The sequence below is a fragment of the Oncorhynchus mykiss genome, chromosome 12 (assembly GCF_057628025.1).
Source record: "Oncorhynchus mykiss isolate SJ-2025 chromosome 12, ASM5762802v1, whole genome shotgun sequence".
NCBI classification, from domain to species: Eukaryota; Metazoa; Chordata; class Actinopteri; order Salmoniformes; family Salmonidae; genus Oncorhynchus; species Oncorhynchus mykiss.
The window spans coordinates 21,503,289-21,515,954 of NC_143033.1; the positions used below are offsets into that span (position 1 = coordinate 21,503,289).

The 12,666-nt window shown below is 42.1% G+C and overlaps 1 protein-coding gene across 2 annotated transcripts in view; it reads left to right on the forward strand.

Annotated features, from left to right (window-relative positions):
* Positions 1 to 3,429: 3,429 nt before the first annotated feature.
* The window catches only part of LOC110537160 (protein FAM222A), a 42,210-nt gene continuing 32,973 nt past the window's right edge, over positions 3,430 to 12,666 (forward strand). The window contains exon 1 of one of the 2 annotated variants that reach the window (XM_021622983.3): positions 3,430 to 3,817. The gene's annotated coding sequence lies outside the window, so the exon portion shown is untranslated. Of the gene's footprint in view, positions 3,822 to 12,666 lie in introns of both variants that reach the window. The other variant, XM_021622984.3, reaches the window with a different exon arrangement.

A 12,666-nucleotide genomic window follows, 5' to 3' on the forward strand; every position in this document is an offset into this window, starting at 1 on the left:
AAAGAATGAGTACATTATCTTTTAGCTGAAGAAAATGTTCTGTATTACTGTAAAACATTCATATGCATAAGGAGTCCTGATAGACTAAATGCAGAGGGGCCCTTTCCAAATGATTCTTCTGTCACAAGCTCAAGGGGATGAAAGTCATTTCCCTTTGATCGATTAGCTAATTTATGAATTAATTAGTGTGTTTTGCATTGTTTAAGTCTGGCAGCAACAACCGTTACTGGGAGGACATTTCTCCATGTATTTTATATCATATAAGACAAGGGGTTGGCATGGTAACCTCATTTACCATTCAAAGCCCTTATTCATATTGAAGAATGGCTCTCATGGGTATTGTCAAGACATGATTCAATATTCTTCATAAAAGCCGCTGTACGTTCGAATGGTTTCGATTTTTGTCTTAAAGAATACAGATGTCTAATTAACTTTAGGGCACAAATAAAGTTCAGATTTTAAGTTTGTATTTTTTTATTCAAAGGCTAATACATTTATTGGCTCACACTGTTTAAAATATCCACTGAGGTGAACAGTAGGGCTCTGTGTGCTACAGAGTGAACTGTGATGTTGAATACATGGATAAAATGACAGGGCTGTTTTAAGGCTAATTGAACAACTGCAAATGAAACGATGCTGTGGTCACAGGGTGTTTCTGCATGTCTGAGTAAATAGGAAATGAGGTCACATATGCAGGATATTTGCTTATTTAAGTTATTTAACTAGGCAAGTCAGTTAAAAACAAATTCTTATTTACAACGACGGCCTAACAACACTGGGCCAATTGTGCGCCGCCCTATGGGACTCCCAATCAAGGCCGGTTGTGATACAGCCTGGAATCGAACCAGGGTCTGTAGTGACGCCTCTAGCATTGAGATGCAGTGCCTTCTACCGCTGTAGGGGGTAGAAAGCTTAAGGACAGAGATGGGTGGTGCTGTTTTACCCTGGAAGCCAGTGGAGGTGGCCATCCCCTCAGAGCAGAGCACACTATCAGCTGCACCTGCAGGAGCATTAGCCTGGACACACACACACACACACACATTCCCATACAGTACCAGTCAAAAGTTTGGACACACCTACTCATTCGAGGGTTTTTCTTAATTTGTTGGACTATTTTTTACATTGTAGAATAGTGAAGACATCAAAACTATGAAGTAACACTTGGAATCATGTAGTAACCAAAGAAAGTGTTAAACAAATCAAAATATATTTTAGATTCTTCAAAGTAGCCACCTATGGCCTTGATGAGAGTTTTGCACAGTCTCAACCTTCCACCTCCATGCCCCAAAAAATCCTCAATATGGTTGAGGAAAGGAGTGTATGGGGGCAGGTATAAGGTCACAAATCAGGGATGGGCCCGAAACCATGCCTGAACCACCTCTGCATGTTGGAACCTGACATTGTCCCACACAATGACATAGGTAACCACTTCACCTTGACATGCCTGCTCAACACAATGAGATGTGCAGAGTTGTAGGATCCAAGTAATGTCATACGTCCTACCACACCATCTTCAGAAATAGCTGCGCACATGGAGATGTTTCCCCCACGGTGTTCATCTGCCTCCCTCTCTGATGTCCACCTCTTTGATGGGGCCCATGCCCACCTCTGACCTCTTTGATGTGGCCCATGCCCACCTCTCTGACGGGCCCCTTGTCCACGAACTCTTTGATTTCTTCCTCTCTTATCCTGCTGGGGAGATTGAAAGAAATTGTAAGTGTTCACACACACCCTTTTATATGGTGACCACTATGTGAAATCAATTAGCAATAACGAGTAGTCACTATGTATGGTTATCATGTATCATACATGTCATTTAGATGTTTATACTTTACAAACACACATTCTATTTCTGAAGTTCTCAAAATCCATTTATAGTAGACAAACCAGTTTAAAATCTATACGTTTACCAAACGGTTATGTGATTAACCATTAAGTTCGATTAAGTGATGGTCAAATGTATTTAAACAAATGAGAAGAGAATCAGCATGTCATTGTGAAAGGCAATTACTTTATATGAAAGGTATTTCTAGATGAAACACTGACTAGGTTTGGTGAAAAAGTTACTTTGTGATGTTATGTGTTGTACTTGGTCAATTGAAAATGTGATTAAAGTTTTGAAAAAGCAGCCTATTTGATGATCTGTTTTGAGCTTTGTACTAAGAGTTGTGAAATTTAACCACATACTTGTGAAAATAGTACCAAAGCGATAAAAAAAATAAAAAACGATAAAGAAAGCCAAGGGCATCCAGGCAAAGCCTGCAAATGCATTTCTGGAAAAACAGTACAGTTTGCAATATATACTCTATAGCGCTATATAGCGTGAAGAATCTCAAATGTTCCCACTACAGTTACTGTAGAAGCAATTTGGTTAGTGCCAGTGGCATTTGAAAGGGAATCGCCATGACAGTTCCAGTCAATTATAATAGTTATCACACAACCTTGCAGCCTTCCACCCCTACCCACATACACAACATAGGCTACCAGACGAAGAATACAGAGCTCAAACTTTTGGCGAGTATGATAAAAGAAATGTATAAAAGATTGAGGCACTTCGGGCTGAACACAATGACCTTGTGAACAATCCAATCCAATCTGTGTATGATTGGCCTATTATATGGTGCATTTTCAGCTGATGCTCACTTCAGTCAAGTTCAAACACATGCACACACACATGCACGCCTGCAAGCATTCACACACACACACACACACACACACAAGGGGGGGGGGGGGGGGGGGTCATGTCCCTGGCACCATCAGAAAGTAATCATTTTCTAACAACAAGCCATAACAAGCAGCTATCAAGAGTTACCATGGAGACTGTGTTTTGAATTAAAGTGGTCTCTGCTGTAATGGCATATTGCTGATGAAATTATAATTTGTGATGGAAAGGTTGTCAGATTGCACCTGACTTCAACTCCCATTCAGGTGTGTAAACTTGAAGCTGACTGTTTAGATGAAGCTCTTACTGTGCATTGAGGAATCCCATTCAACAAATATTACAATACTATGTGCCTACATTAAATTACATATTTTTTATCTCAGGTGTATGTTTTAAAAAAAAATACTTTTACCCCCTTTTTCTCCCCAATTTCGTGATATCCAATTTGTAGTTAATCTCAGATTTATTTTAAAGCCATTTTGAAGTGTACTGAGCAGGGCCAGCAGCAATTATTTAGAGGTTGTTTCATTTTTTTGTGGTAGCCTAACACATTGGTGACACACTCAACACGGTTTATTTCAGGAACCTTGTATGTAGGCTGAATTTGTGTTTGATCAAGTACTTATCGAACAACCATGAGTGAATTACATTTTTTTCATCTCCTTTGTTGTAGACCGACAGGAGCCATGCACTACCCCTTTAAGTTTTTCCGCGAAATAATAACGTGCTCACCTAGACGCTTGCGGCGTCACCGTGGTTACCGCCTTCTGTTTCAAACGATTGGCCGAGCCGTGGGAATATTCAAATATACTCTTAATTGATTGGTCGGATGCCCGTTTTGTTCAGTCGTGAGAATTTATCTCATGCATTTGGACATATTTCAGTTCGGTCGGCTGTGGGGAGAAGAATACATGAGAGGAACATTGGAATGAATACACCTACAAACGATTTCATTTTCAATATCAAGACATTTGCCATTTCGAGTAATACTTTTTAAAAGTGGTTCTCATGGATATTTTCAAACCGATAATTCTCAGTCTCATCGGACTTCAACGACGTCTCTTTGGCAAAGGAAATACGCCTTCTGAGCAGGGGAGCAAGCATCGAGCCGTGGCGAGCCAAATATAAACAAGCCTTATGATAACACTGAACGCTGTATGTAAGAAATGGTTTTTATGTACTATTCTGGTCGTCAATACATTGCTTTGCCTCATTTGCCATCATTAATAAGCTATCTCGCCATGCTATACAATCCGTTTAGTAGGCCAAATGCATTGTTTGCGGTCATCAGCAGGTGCATTCATTTTAGTAGCCTAGGCTATGATAGAGATTTGTAGATTCCTTTTATGAAACGTGGTGCATTCATATAGCCTAGATTGTTCCAGTTGAATCAAATAAGCGTGGATTAATGTAATACTTTCATCAATGCCTTGTGCGCAATGAGACCAGTAGACCACACTAATATAGGTTTGGACCTAGTTCGAGAAACTGTGTGACAGATGTGAGCTATAATACTAGAATATATAATCTATTGGATTGGGACACAGGACGTTACTGCCCTGTTTCAATAGGACCGAATTTTTTTTAAAGCATATTCAGGTATTTTAAAAAATATATATGTTGAGTATTAGGCTAACTGTTTTCAATTCCCTCTTTGTGCGCACTTGGAACTATTCAAAACACTGCGTGGAAGCACCAAAAGGGTATGTTATGGCATGAAGTTCCGTTCAGAAGTACCCCTCTGTCTGTCTGAGGCGAGCAGAACGGTTTTGTGGCGGATGTACAGCCTGCAATAAAGGAGGACTTATGTGTCAGAATCCCAGTGGTTACAGGAAATGCTTTGAAGTATGTTATTGGCCCTTCAAAGCTGACTCCAAAGGCTTAGTTTCCACGTCTATTGTCAAAGCCGGAGGAGGGATCATTGCACTTAGAGGCAGAGTTTGGAGGTTACACCTAGAGGCAGAGTTTGCCCATGTACAGTGCCTTGCGAAAGTATTCGGCCCCCTTGAACTTTGCGACCTTTTGCCACATTTCAGGCTTCAAACATAAAGATATAAAACTGTATTTTTTTTGTGAAGAATCAACAACAAGTGGGACACAATCATGAAGTGGAACGACATTTATTGGATATTTCAAACTTTTTTAACAAATCAAAAACTGAAAAATTGGGCGTGCAAAATTATTCAGCCCCCTTAAGTTAATACTTTGTAGCGCCACCTTTTGCTGCGATTACAGCTGTAAGTCGCTTGGGGTATGTCTATCAGTTTTGCACATCGAGAGACTGACATTTTTTCCCATTCCTCCTTGCAAAACAGCTCGAGCTCAGTGAGGTTGGATGGAGAGCATTTGTGAACAGCAGTTTTCAGTTCTTTCCACAGATTCTCGATTGGATTCAGGTCTGGACTTTGACTTGGCCATTGTAACACCTGGATATGTTTATTTTTGAACCATTCCATTGTAGATTTTGCTTTATGTTTTGGATCATTGTCTTGTTGGAAGACAAATCTCCGTCCCAGTCTCAGTTCAAGGGGGCCGAATACTTTCGCAAGGCACTGTATATTATGCACCTTGCTATCTATCCTAGGATCCTTGGGACGTCCCTAACCCCCAACAATTTTTACTGTCAACTTCAGTGCAGGAGTAGGAACATCCCAAGGATACCGGATAGCATGGACTGAAATTCGATCCTACATGCTTTCCTGGCTGTGTCAGATCATTTATTGGCTAGAGAGACGGGAAGTCACAGCTTCTTCCCATCTGTGGTTTAAGCATGGCCTATAAAAGAGATACATCATGGCAATAACAACTTACTATCTAACTTTTATATCCATGACAAAACTTAATGAACATTTTATTGAAGTCGCTGTGTTCTCAGTGTAGTCTTCTGCTTGCTCTTTGTGGTTTTGTGTTAGGTTTCTGTATAAGCAATTTGTGACATCTGCTGATGTAAACAGGCTTTGTAAATACAATTTTGATTGGTAGTCTTTTGAAGCCCATCAGGCCATATACATGATGATAGTCCTGAGACTCATTCCATTCAACTCCATGCCTCAGTAAGTGAAAGGCCTCTGTCTGGATGAATATTATAACATGAAGCATCTGACACAACATCAGGGAGGACCTGCTCTCACTCCTGCCCACTCACATAATTTGGCATCATAATGGGATTGCCTCGGAATATATTAAAATCCTGAAATAAACATTATGGCCTTTGAGAGAATGTAATTAAACTAAATGAAAAATGCTCTGACTAACCCTCCCCCACATGCCCACTACAAAAATTGCTTTATTCATACATCTTCAGTTGACATTCAATCTGTTTGACTGGGCTCTACATTAATAATTCTGTCAAATCTGCATTTTGAATAGCAGTGGCTAATTACAGTACATGACCAAAAGTATGTGAACACCTGCTCGTTGAACATCTCATTCCAAAATCATGTGCATTAATATGGAGTTGGTCCCTCCCTTTGCTGCTATAACAGCCTCCACTCTTCTGGGAAGGCTTTCCACTAGATGTTGGAACATTGCTGCTGGGACTTGCTTCCATTCAGCCACAAGCATTAGTGATTAAGCCTGGTTCGCAGTTGGTGTTCCAATTCATCCCAAAGGTGTAAGATGTAGTTGGGGTCAGAGCTCTGTGCAGGCCGATCTTGACAAACATTTTTTTTTTTAAAGTAACCTTTATTTAACTAGGCAAGTCGGTTAAGAACAAATTTTGATTTACAATGACGGCCAAACCCGGACGACACTGGGCCAATTGTGCGCTGCCCTATGGGACTCCCAAACATGCCCAGATGTGATACAGCCTGGATTTGAACCAGGGTGACACCTCTAGTGACACCTCTTGCGCTAAGATGCAGTGTCTTAGACCGCTGTGCCACTCAGGAGCTGTATGGACTTCACTTTGTGCACAGAGGCATTGTCATGCTGAAAGAGGAAAAGGCCTTCCCCAAACTGAGTTTCCCAACCCTGGCCCTCGAGTACCCCCAACAGTACAGATTTTTATTGTAACCATGGTCAACCACACCTGTGTCAACTTGGGCTCCTGAGTGGCGCAGTGGTCTAAGGCACTGAATCTCAGGCGTCACTGCAGACCCGGGTTTGATCCCGGACTGTATCACAACCGGCGCACAATTGGCCCAGTGTCGTCCAGGTTAGGGAGGGTTTGGCCGGGGTTGTTTGGCCGTCATTGTAAAATAAGAATTTGTTCTTAACTAACTTGCCTGGTTAAATAAAATAATCATCAAATTAGTTGATTGAGGTGTTTGTCAAGTGCTGAAACTGCGTACTGTTGGGGGTACTTGAGGACCAGGGTTGGGAAACACTGGTGTATAATGTCATTGTATGCTGTAGTGTTAAGATTTACCTTCACTGGAGCTAAGGGGCATAGCCCGAACCATGAAAAACTGCCCCAAGCCATTATTCCTCCTCTACCAAACTTTACAGTTGCATTGTTCTGTGAGCGTGTGTGGCCTACCACTTTGCGGCTGAGCCTTTGTTGCTCCTATAAGTTTCCACTTCCAAATATCAGCACTTATAGTTGACCGGGACAGCTCTAGTAGGGCAGGAATTTGATGAACTGACTTGTTGGAGAGGTGGCATCCTTTGACAGTTCCACGTTGGAAGTCACTGAGCTCTTCAGTAAAACCATTCTAAACCAATGTTTGTCTATGGAGTTTGCATGGCTGTGTGCTCAGTGTTATACACCTGTCAGCAACGGGTGTGGCTGAAATAGCCAAATCCCAAAATTTGAAGGGTTGTCCACATACTTTTGTGTATATATTGTGTTTCTTCATTTCAGCTGTCACTCAGTGTGTAATGCTCTATGTTTAATATATGATGGAGCTTAAAGCCAATCTAAATACACCTAAATTGTTTTGGCTTTGCCTGTAATGTCTGTGTTGGTTTTGACAGACAACATTCATTTTGGGGAACATTTGGGTTGGAGGATGGAAAATATGCTTAGATGTGTTTATTATACTGGAATGATATAACCCAGGCCTAGTGGGAATGCCAGACATTGACTGAGTAGCCTTGTAGCCAAACTGATATATCGACATACTCTGCTCTAATTGACATTCTAGATATTGGCTTGGCTTGTGCTTTGTCTTCACCCGAGAAACGGTTCACTAAGCTTTTATGGCTTGGCCAGTCTGTAGTTAGTGTATCAGAGGCTAACAGATCGGGTCGAATTACAAACAGTCATCTCCCTGGGGTTTTACACAGATCTTCTCACACCCCATCAGCACATTATCTCCAGACTCTTGATCCATGATGAGATGGGATTTGTCATCTTCTGGCCTGTTCCCCTCTACTCTCCATGCAGGTCTCCATCAGGGAACCCCTCATAATCAGAACACAACTACATTGAGAGAAAAGTAGCATACAAGGAGTTTTACTATGACTTTGGCAGTGCATAGCTGGATGAACCAGATCCCATGCCCTGGGAACTCCAAGTCAATCACACTTCTGTGAAATCAAACTGTCCACTTAGGAAGCAACACTGATTGATACATTTCACATGCTGTTGTGCAAATGGAATAGACAACAGGTGGGAATTTCAGGCAATTAGCAAGACACCCCCAATAAAGGAGTGGTTATGCAGGTGGTAACCACAGACCACTTCTCAGTTCCTATGCTTCCTGGCTGATGTTTTGGTCACTTTTGAATGCTGGCGGTGCTTTCACTCTAGTGGTAGCATGAGATGGAGTCTACACCCCACACAAGTGGCTCAGGTAGTGCAGCTCATCCAGGATGGCACATCAATGCGAGCTGTGGCAAGGCTGTTTGCTGTGTCTGTCAGCGTAGTGTCCAGAGCATGGAGGCGCTACCAGGAGACAGAGGGCCCGACGTCCACAGGTGGGGGTTGTGCTTACAGCCCAACACCGTGCAGGACGTTTGGCATTTGCCAGAGAACACCAAGATTGTCAAATTCGCCACTGTCACCCTGTGCTCTTCACAGATGAAAGCAGGGTCACACTGAGCACATGTGACAGACGTGACAGTCTGGAGACGCCGTGGAAAACGTTCTGCTGCCTGCAACATCCTCCAGCATGACCGGTTTGGCGGTGGGTCAGTCGTGGGGTGGCATTTCTTTGAGGGGCCGCACAGCCCTCCATGTGCTCGCCAGAGGTAGCCTGACTGCCATTAGGTACCGAGATGAGATCCTCAGACCACTTGTGAGACCATATGCTGGTGCGGTTGGCCCTGGGTTCCTCCTAATGCAAGACAATGCTAGACCTCATGTGGCTGGAGTGTGTCAGCAGTTCCTGCAAGAGGAAGGCATTGATGCTATGGACTGACCCGCCCGTTCCCCAGACCTGAATCCAATTGAGCACATCTGGGACATCATGTCTCGCTCCATCCACCAACGCCATGTTGCACCACAGAATGTCCAGGAGTTGGCGAATGCTTTAGTGAGCATTTTGTGAGCATTTTGACTTGTTTTAAGGACATTACATCAAAATTGGATCAGCCTGTAGTGTGGTTTTCCACTTTAATTTTGAGTGTGACTCCAAATCCAGACCTCCATGGGTTGATAAATTTGATTTCCATTGATACTTTTTGTGTGATTTTGTTGTCAGCACATTCAACTATGTAAAGAAAAAAGTATTTAATAAGAATATTTAATTCATTCAGATCTAGTATGTGTTATTATAGTGTTCCCTTTATTTTTTTGAGCAGTGTATATATCTTTTTTAATCCATGAGGCAGAAAGAGAACTGCAGTTTTTAAGCTTAAATTTATAGTGCATTTATGTTAAAAACAAAGAATTGGTGCAGTACTGTGGATATCAATATCCAGTGTGAGCCTCCCAGAACTAATTAATTAATTAAATTATACTCAACTTATTCCATGGTCCCTTGGCCTAAATGTGATTAATATTTTGTTGTTTAGAACATTTTTATAAAAAATATATACTGAACAACAAAATAAATGTAACAATTTCAAAGATTTGACTGAGTTACAGTTCATATAAGGAAATCATTCAATTTAAATAAATTCATTAGGATGTAATTTCTGGATTTCATATGACTGGGAATACAGATATGCATCGGTTGGTCACAGATACCTTAAAAAGATCAGAAAACCAGTCAGTATCTGGTGTGACCACCATTTCCCTCATGCAGCACAACACATCTCCTCCACATAGAGTTGATCAGGCTGTTGATTGTGGCCTGTGGAATGTTGTCCCACTCCTCTTCATTGCCTGTGCAAAGTTACTGGATATTGGCGGGAACTGGAACACGCTGTCTGTCCAGAGCATCCCAAACATGCTCAATGGGTATGCAAGCCATGAAAAAAAAAAATAAAAATGGGACATTTTCAGCTTCCAGGAATTTTGTACAGATCCTTGTGACATGGGTCTGTGCATTATCATGCTGAAACATGAGATGATGGCGTTGGATGAATGGAACGACAATGGGCCACCAGTAGCTCGTCATCAATATAATGCAATTGTATTCATTGTCCGTAGCTTATGCCTGCAAATACCATAACATCACCGCCACCTTGGGGCACTCTGTTCAAAATGTTAACGTCAGCAAACCACTCACCCGCAAGACACCATACATGTGGCCTGCGGTTGTGAGGCCAGTTGGACATAATGGAATATTTTCTAAAACGACATTGGAGGTGGCTTATGGTAGCGAAATTAACATGAAATTATTTGGCAACAGCTCCGGTGGACATGACTGCAGTCAGCATGCCAATTGCACGCTCCCTCAACTTGAGACCTCTGTGGCATTGTGTTGTGACACAACTGCACATTTTAGTGGCCTTTTTATAGGGGGTTTCCTAATGTTTGGTTTCTGTTGAGCTCTACTAGGTTTCAAGCCAATGAAGTGTTTGTAGATTTAGCCTTGAGTTATATGACTTATCTAGCTACCTTTATTTCACCTGGAGATTTGGAAATTATTTTGGATTGTGAAGGTGATATTCACACCCGAAATGTTTCCATCGCTGTTGAAGTTTGGAACAGCCAAGACTCTTCCTAGAGCTGGCCACCCGGACAAACTGAGCAATCAGGTGAGAAGGGCCTTGGTCAGGGAGGTGACCAAGAACCCGATGGTCACTCTGACAGAGCTACAGAGTTCCTCTGTGGAGATGGTTGTCCTTCTGGAAGATTCTCCCATCTCTGCAGCACTCCACCAATCAGGTCTTTATGGTAGAGTGGCCAGACGGAAGTAATCTTCCGTAAAAGGCATATGACAGCCCGCCTGGAGTTTGCCAAAAGACACCCAAAGACTCAAAAGACCCAAAGACCCAAAGACCATGCGAAACAAGATTCTCTGGTCTGATGAACCAAGATTCAACTCTTTGGTCTGAATGCCAAGCATCATGTCTGGGAGGAAACTTGGCACCATCCCTATGGTGGTGGCAGCATCATGCTGTGGGGGTGTTTTTTCAGCGGCAGGGACTGGGAGACTAGTCAGGATCGAGGGAAAGATGAATGCAGCAAAGTACAGGTAGATCCTTGATGAAAACCTGCTCCAGAGCACTCAGGACCTCCTTCTGGGGTGAAGGTTCACCTTCCAACAGGACAATGATCCTAAGCACACAGCCAATGCAACGCAGGAGTGGCTTCGGGACACATCTTTGAATGTCGTTGAGTGGCCCAGCCAGAGCCCGGACTTGAACCTGATCAAACATCTCTGGAGAGACCTGAAAATTGTTGTGCTGCAACGCTCCCCATCCAACCTAACAGAGTTTGAGAGGATCTGCTGAGAAGAATGGAAGAAACTCCCCAAACACAGGTGTGCCAAGAAGGCTTGAGGCTGTAATCACTACCAAAGGTGCTTCAACAAAGTACTGAGTAAAGGATCTGAATACTTTTGTAAATGTGATATTGAAATGTGATTTCAAAAAACCTTTTTGCCTTGTCATTATGGTGGGGGGGGGGGGGGGGGGGGATTTAATAAATTTTAGAATAAGGCTGTAACTTAACAAAATGTGGAAAAAGTCAAGGGGTCTAAATTAGAGGTCGACTGATTATGATTTTTTAACGCCGATACCGATTTATTGGAGGACCAAAAATGCCAATACTGATTAATTCTAAAAAGTTTAACATTTTTTTTTTTACAAAAAATGCAAAAAATAACAAAATACATTTAAAAAATGTACTTGGAATAATGACAATTACAACAATACTGAATTAACACTTATTTTAACTTAATATAATACATCAACAAAATCAATTTAGCCTCAAGTAGATAATGAAACATGTTCAATTTGGTTTAAATATTGCAAAAACGAAGTGTTGGATGTAAGAAAGCTAACGTTTCAGTTCCTTGCTCAGAACATGAGAACATATGAAAGCTGGTGGTTCCTTTTAACATGAGTCTTCAATATTCCCAGGTAAGAAGTTTTAGGTTGTAGTTATTATAGGACTATTTCCCTCCATACCATTTGTATTTCATTAACCTTTGACTATTGGATGTTCTTATAGACACTTTAGTATTGCCAGTGTAACAGTATAGCTTCCGCCCTCTCCTCGCTCCTCCCTGGGCTCGAACCAGCAACACAATGACAACAGACACCACATCAAAGCAGCGTTACCCATGCAGAGCAAGGGAAACTACCACCTCAGGGCTCAGAGCGAGTGAAGTTTGAAACACTATTAGCGTGCACTAACTAGCCAGCCATTTCACTTCGGTCACACCAGCCTCATCTCGGGAGTTGATAGGTTTGAAGTCATAAACAGCGCAATGCTTGACGCACAACGAAGAGCTGCTGGCAAAACGCACGAAAGTGCTGTTTGAATGAATGTTTACTCGCCTGCTTCTGCCTACCTCCGCTCAGTCAGATACTTGTATGCTCAGTCAGATTATATGCAACACAGGACACGCTAGATATCTAGTAATATCACCAACCATGTGTAGTTAACTAGTGATTATGATTGATTGTTTTTTATAAGATAAGTTTAATGCTAGCTAGCAACTTACCTTGGCTTACTGCATTTGCGTAACAGGCAGGCTCCTTGTGGAGTGCAACGAGAGAGA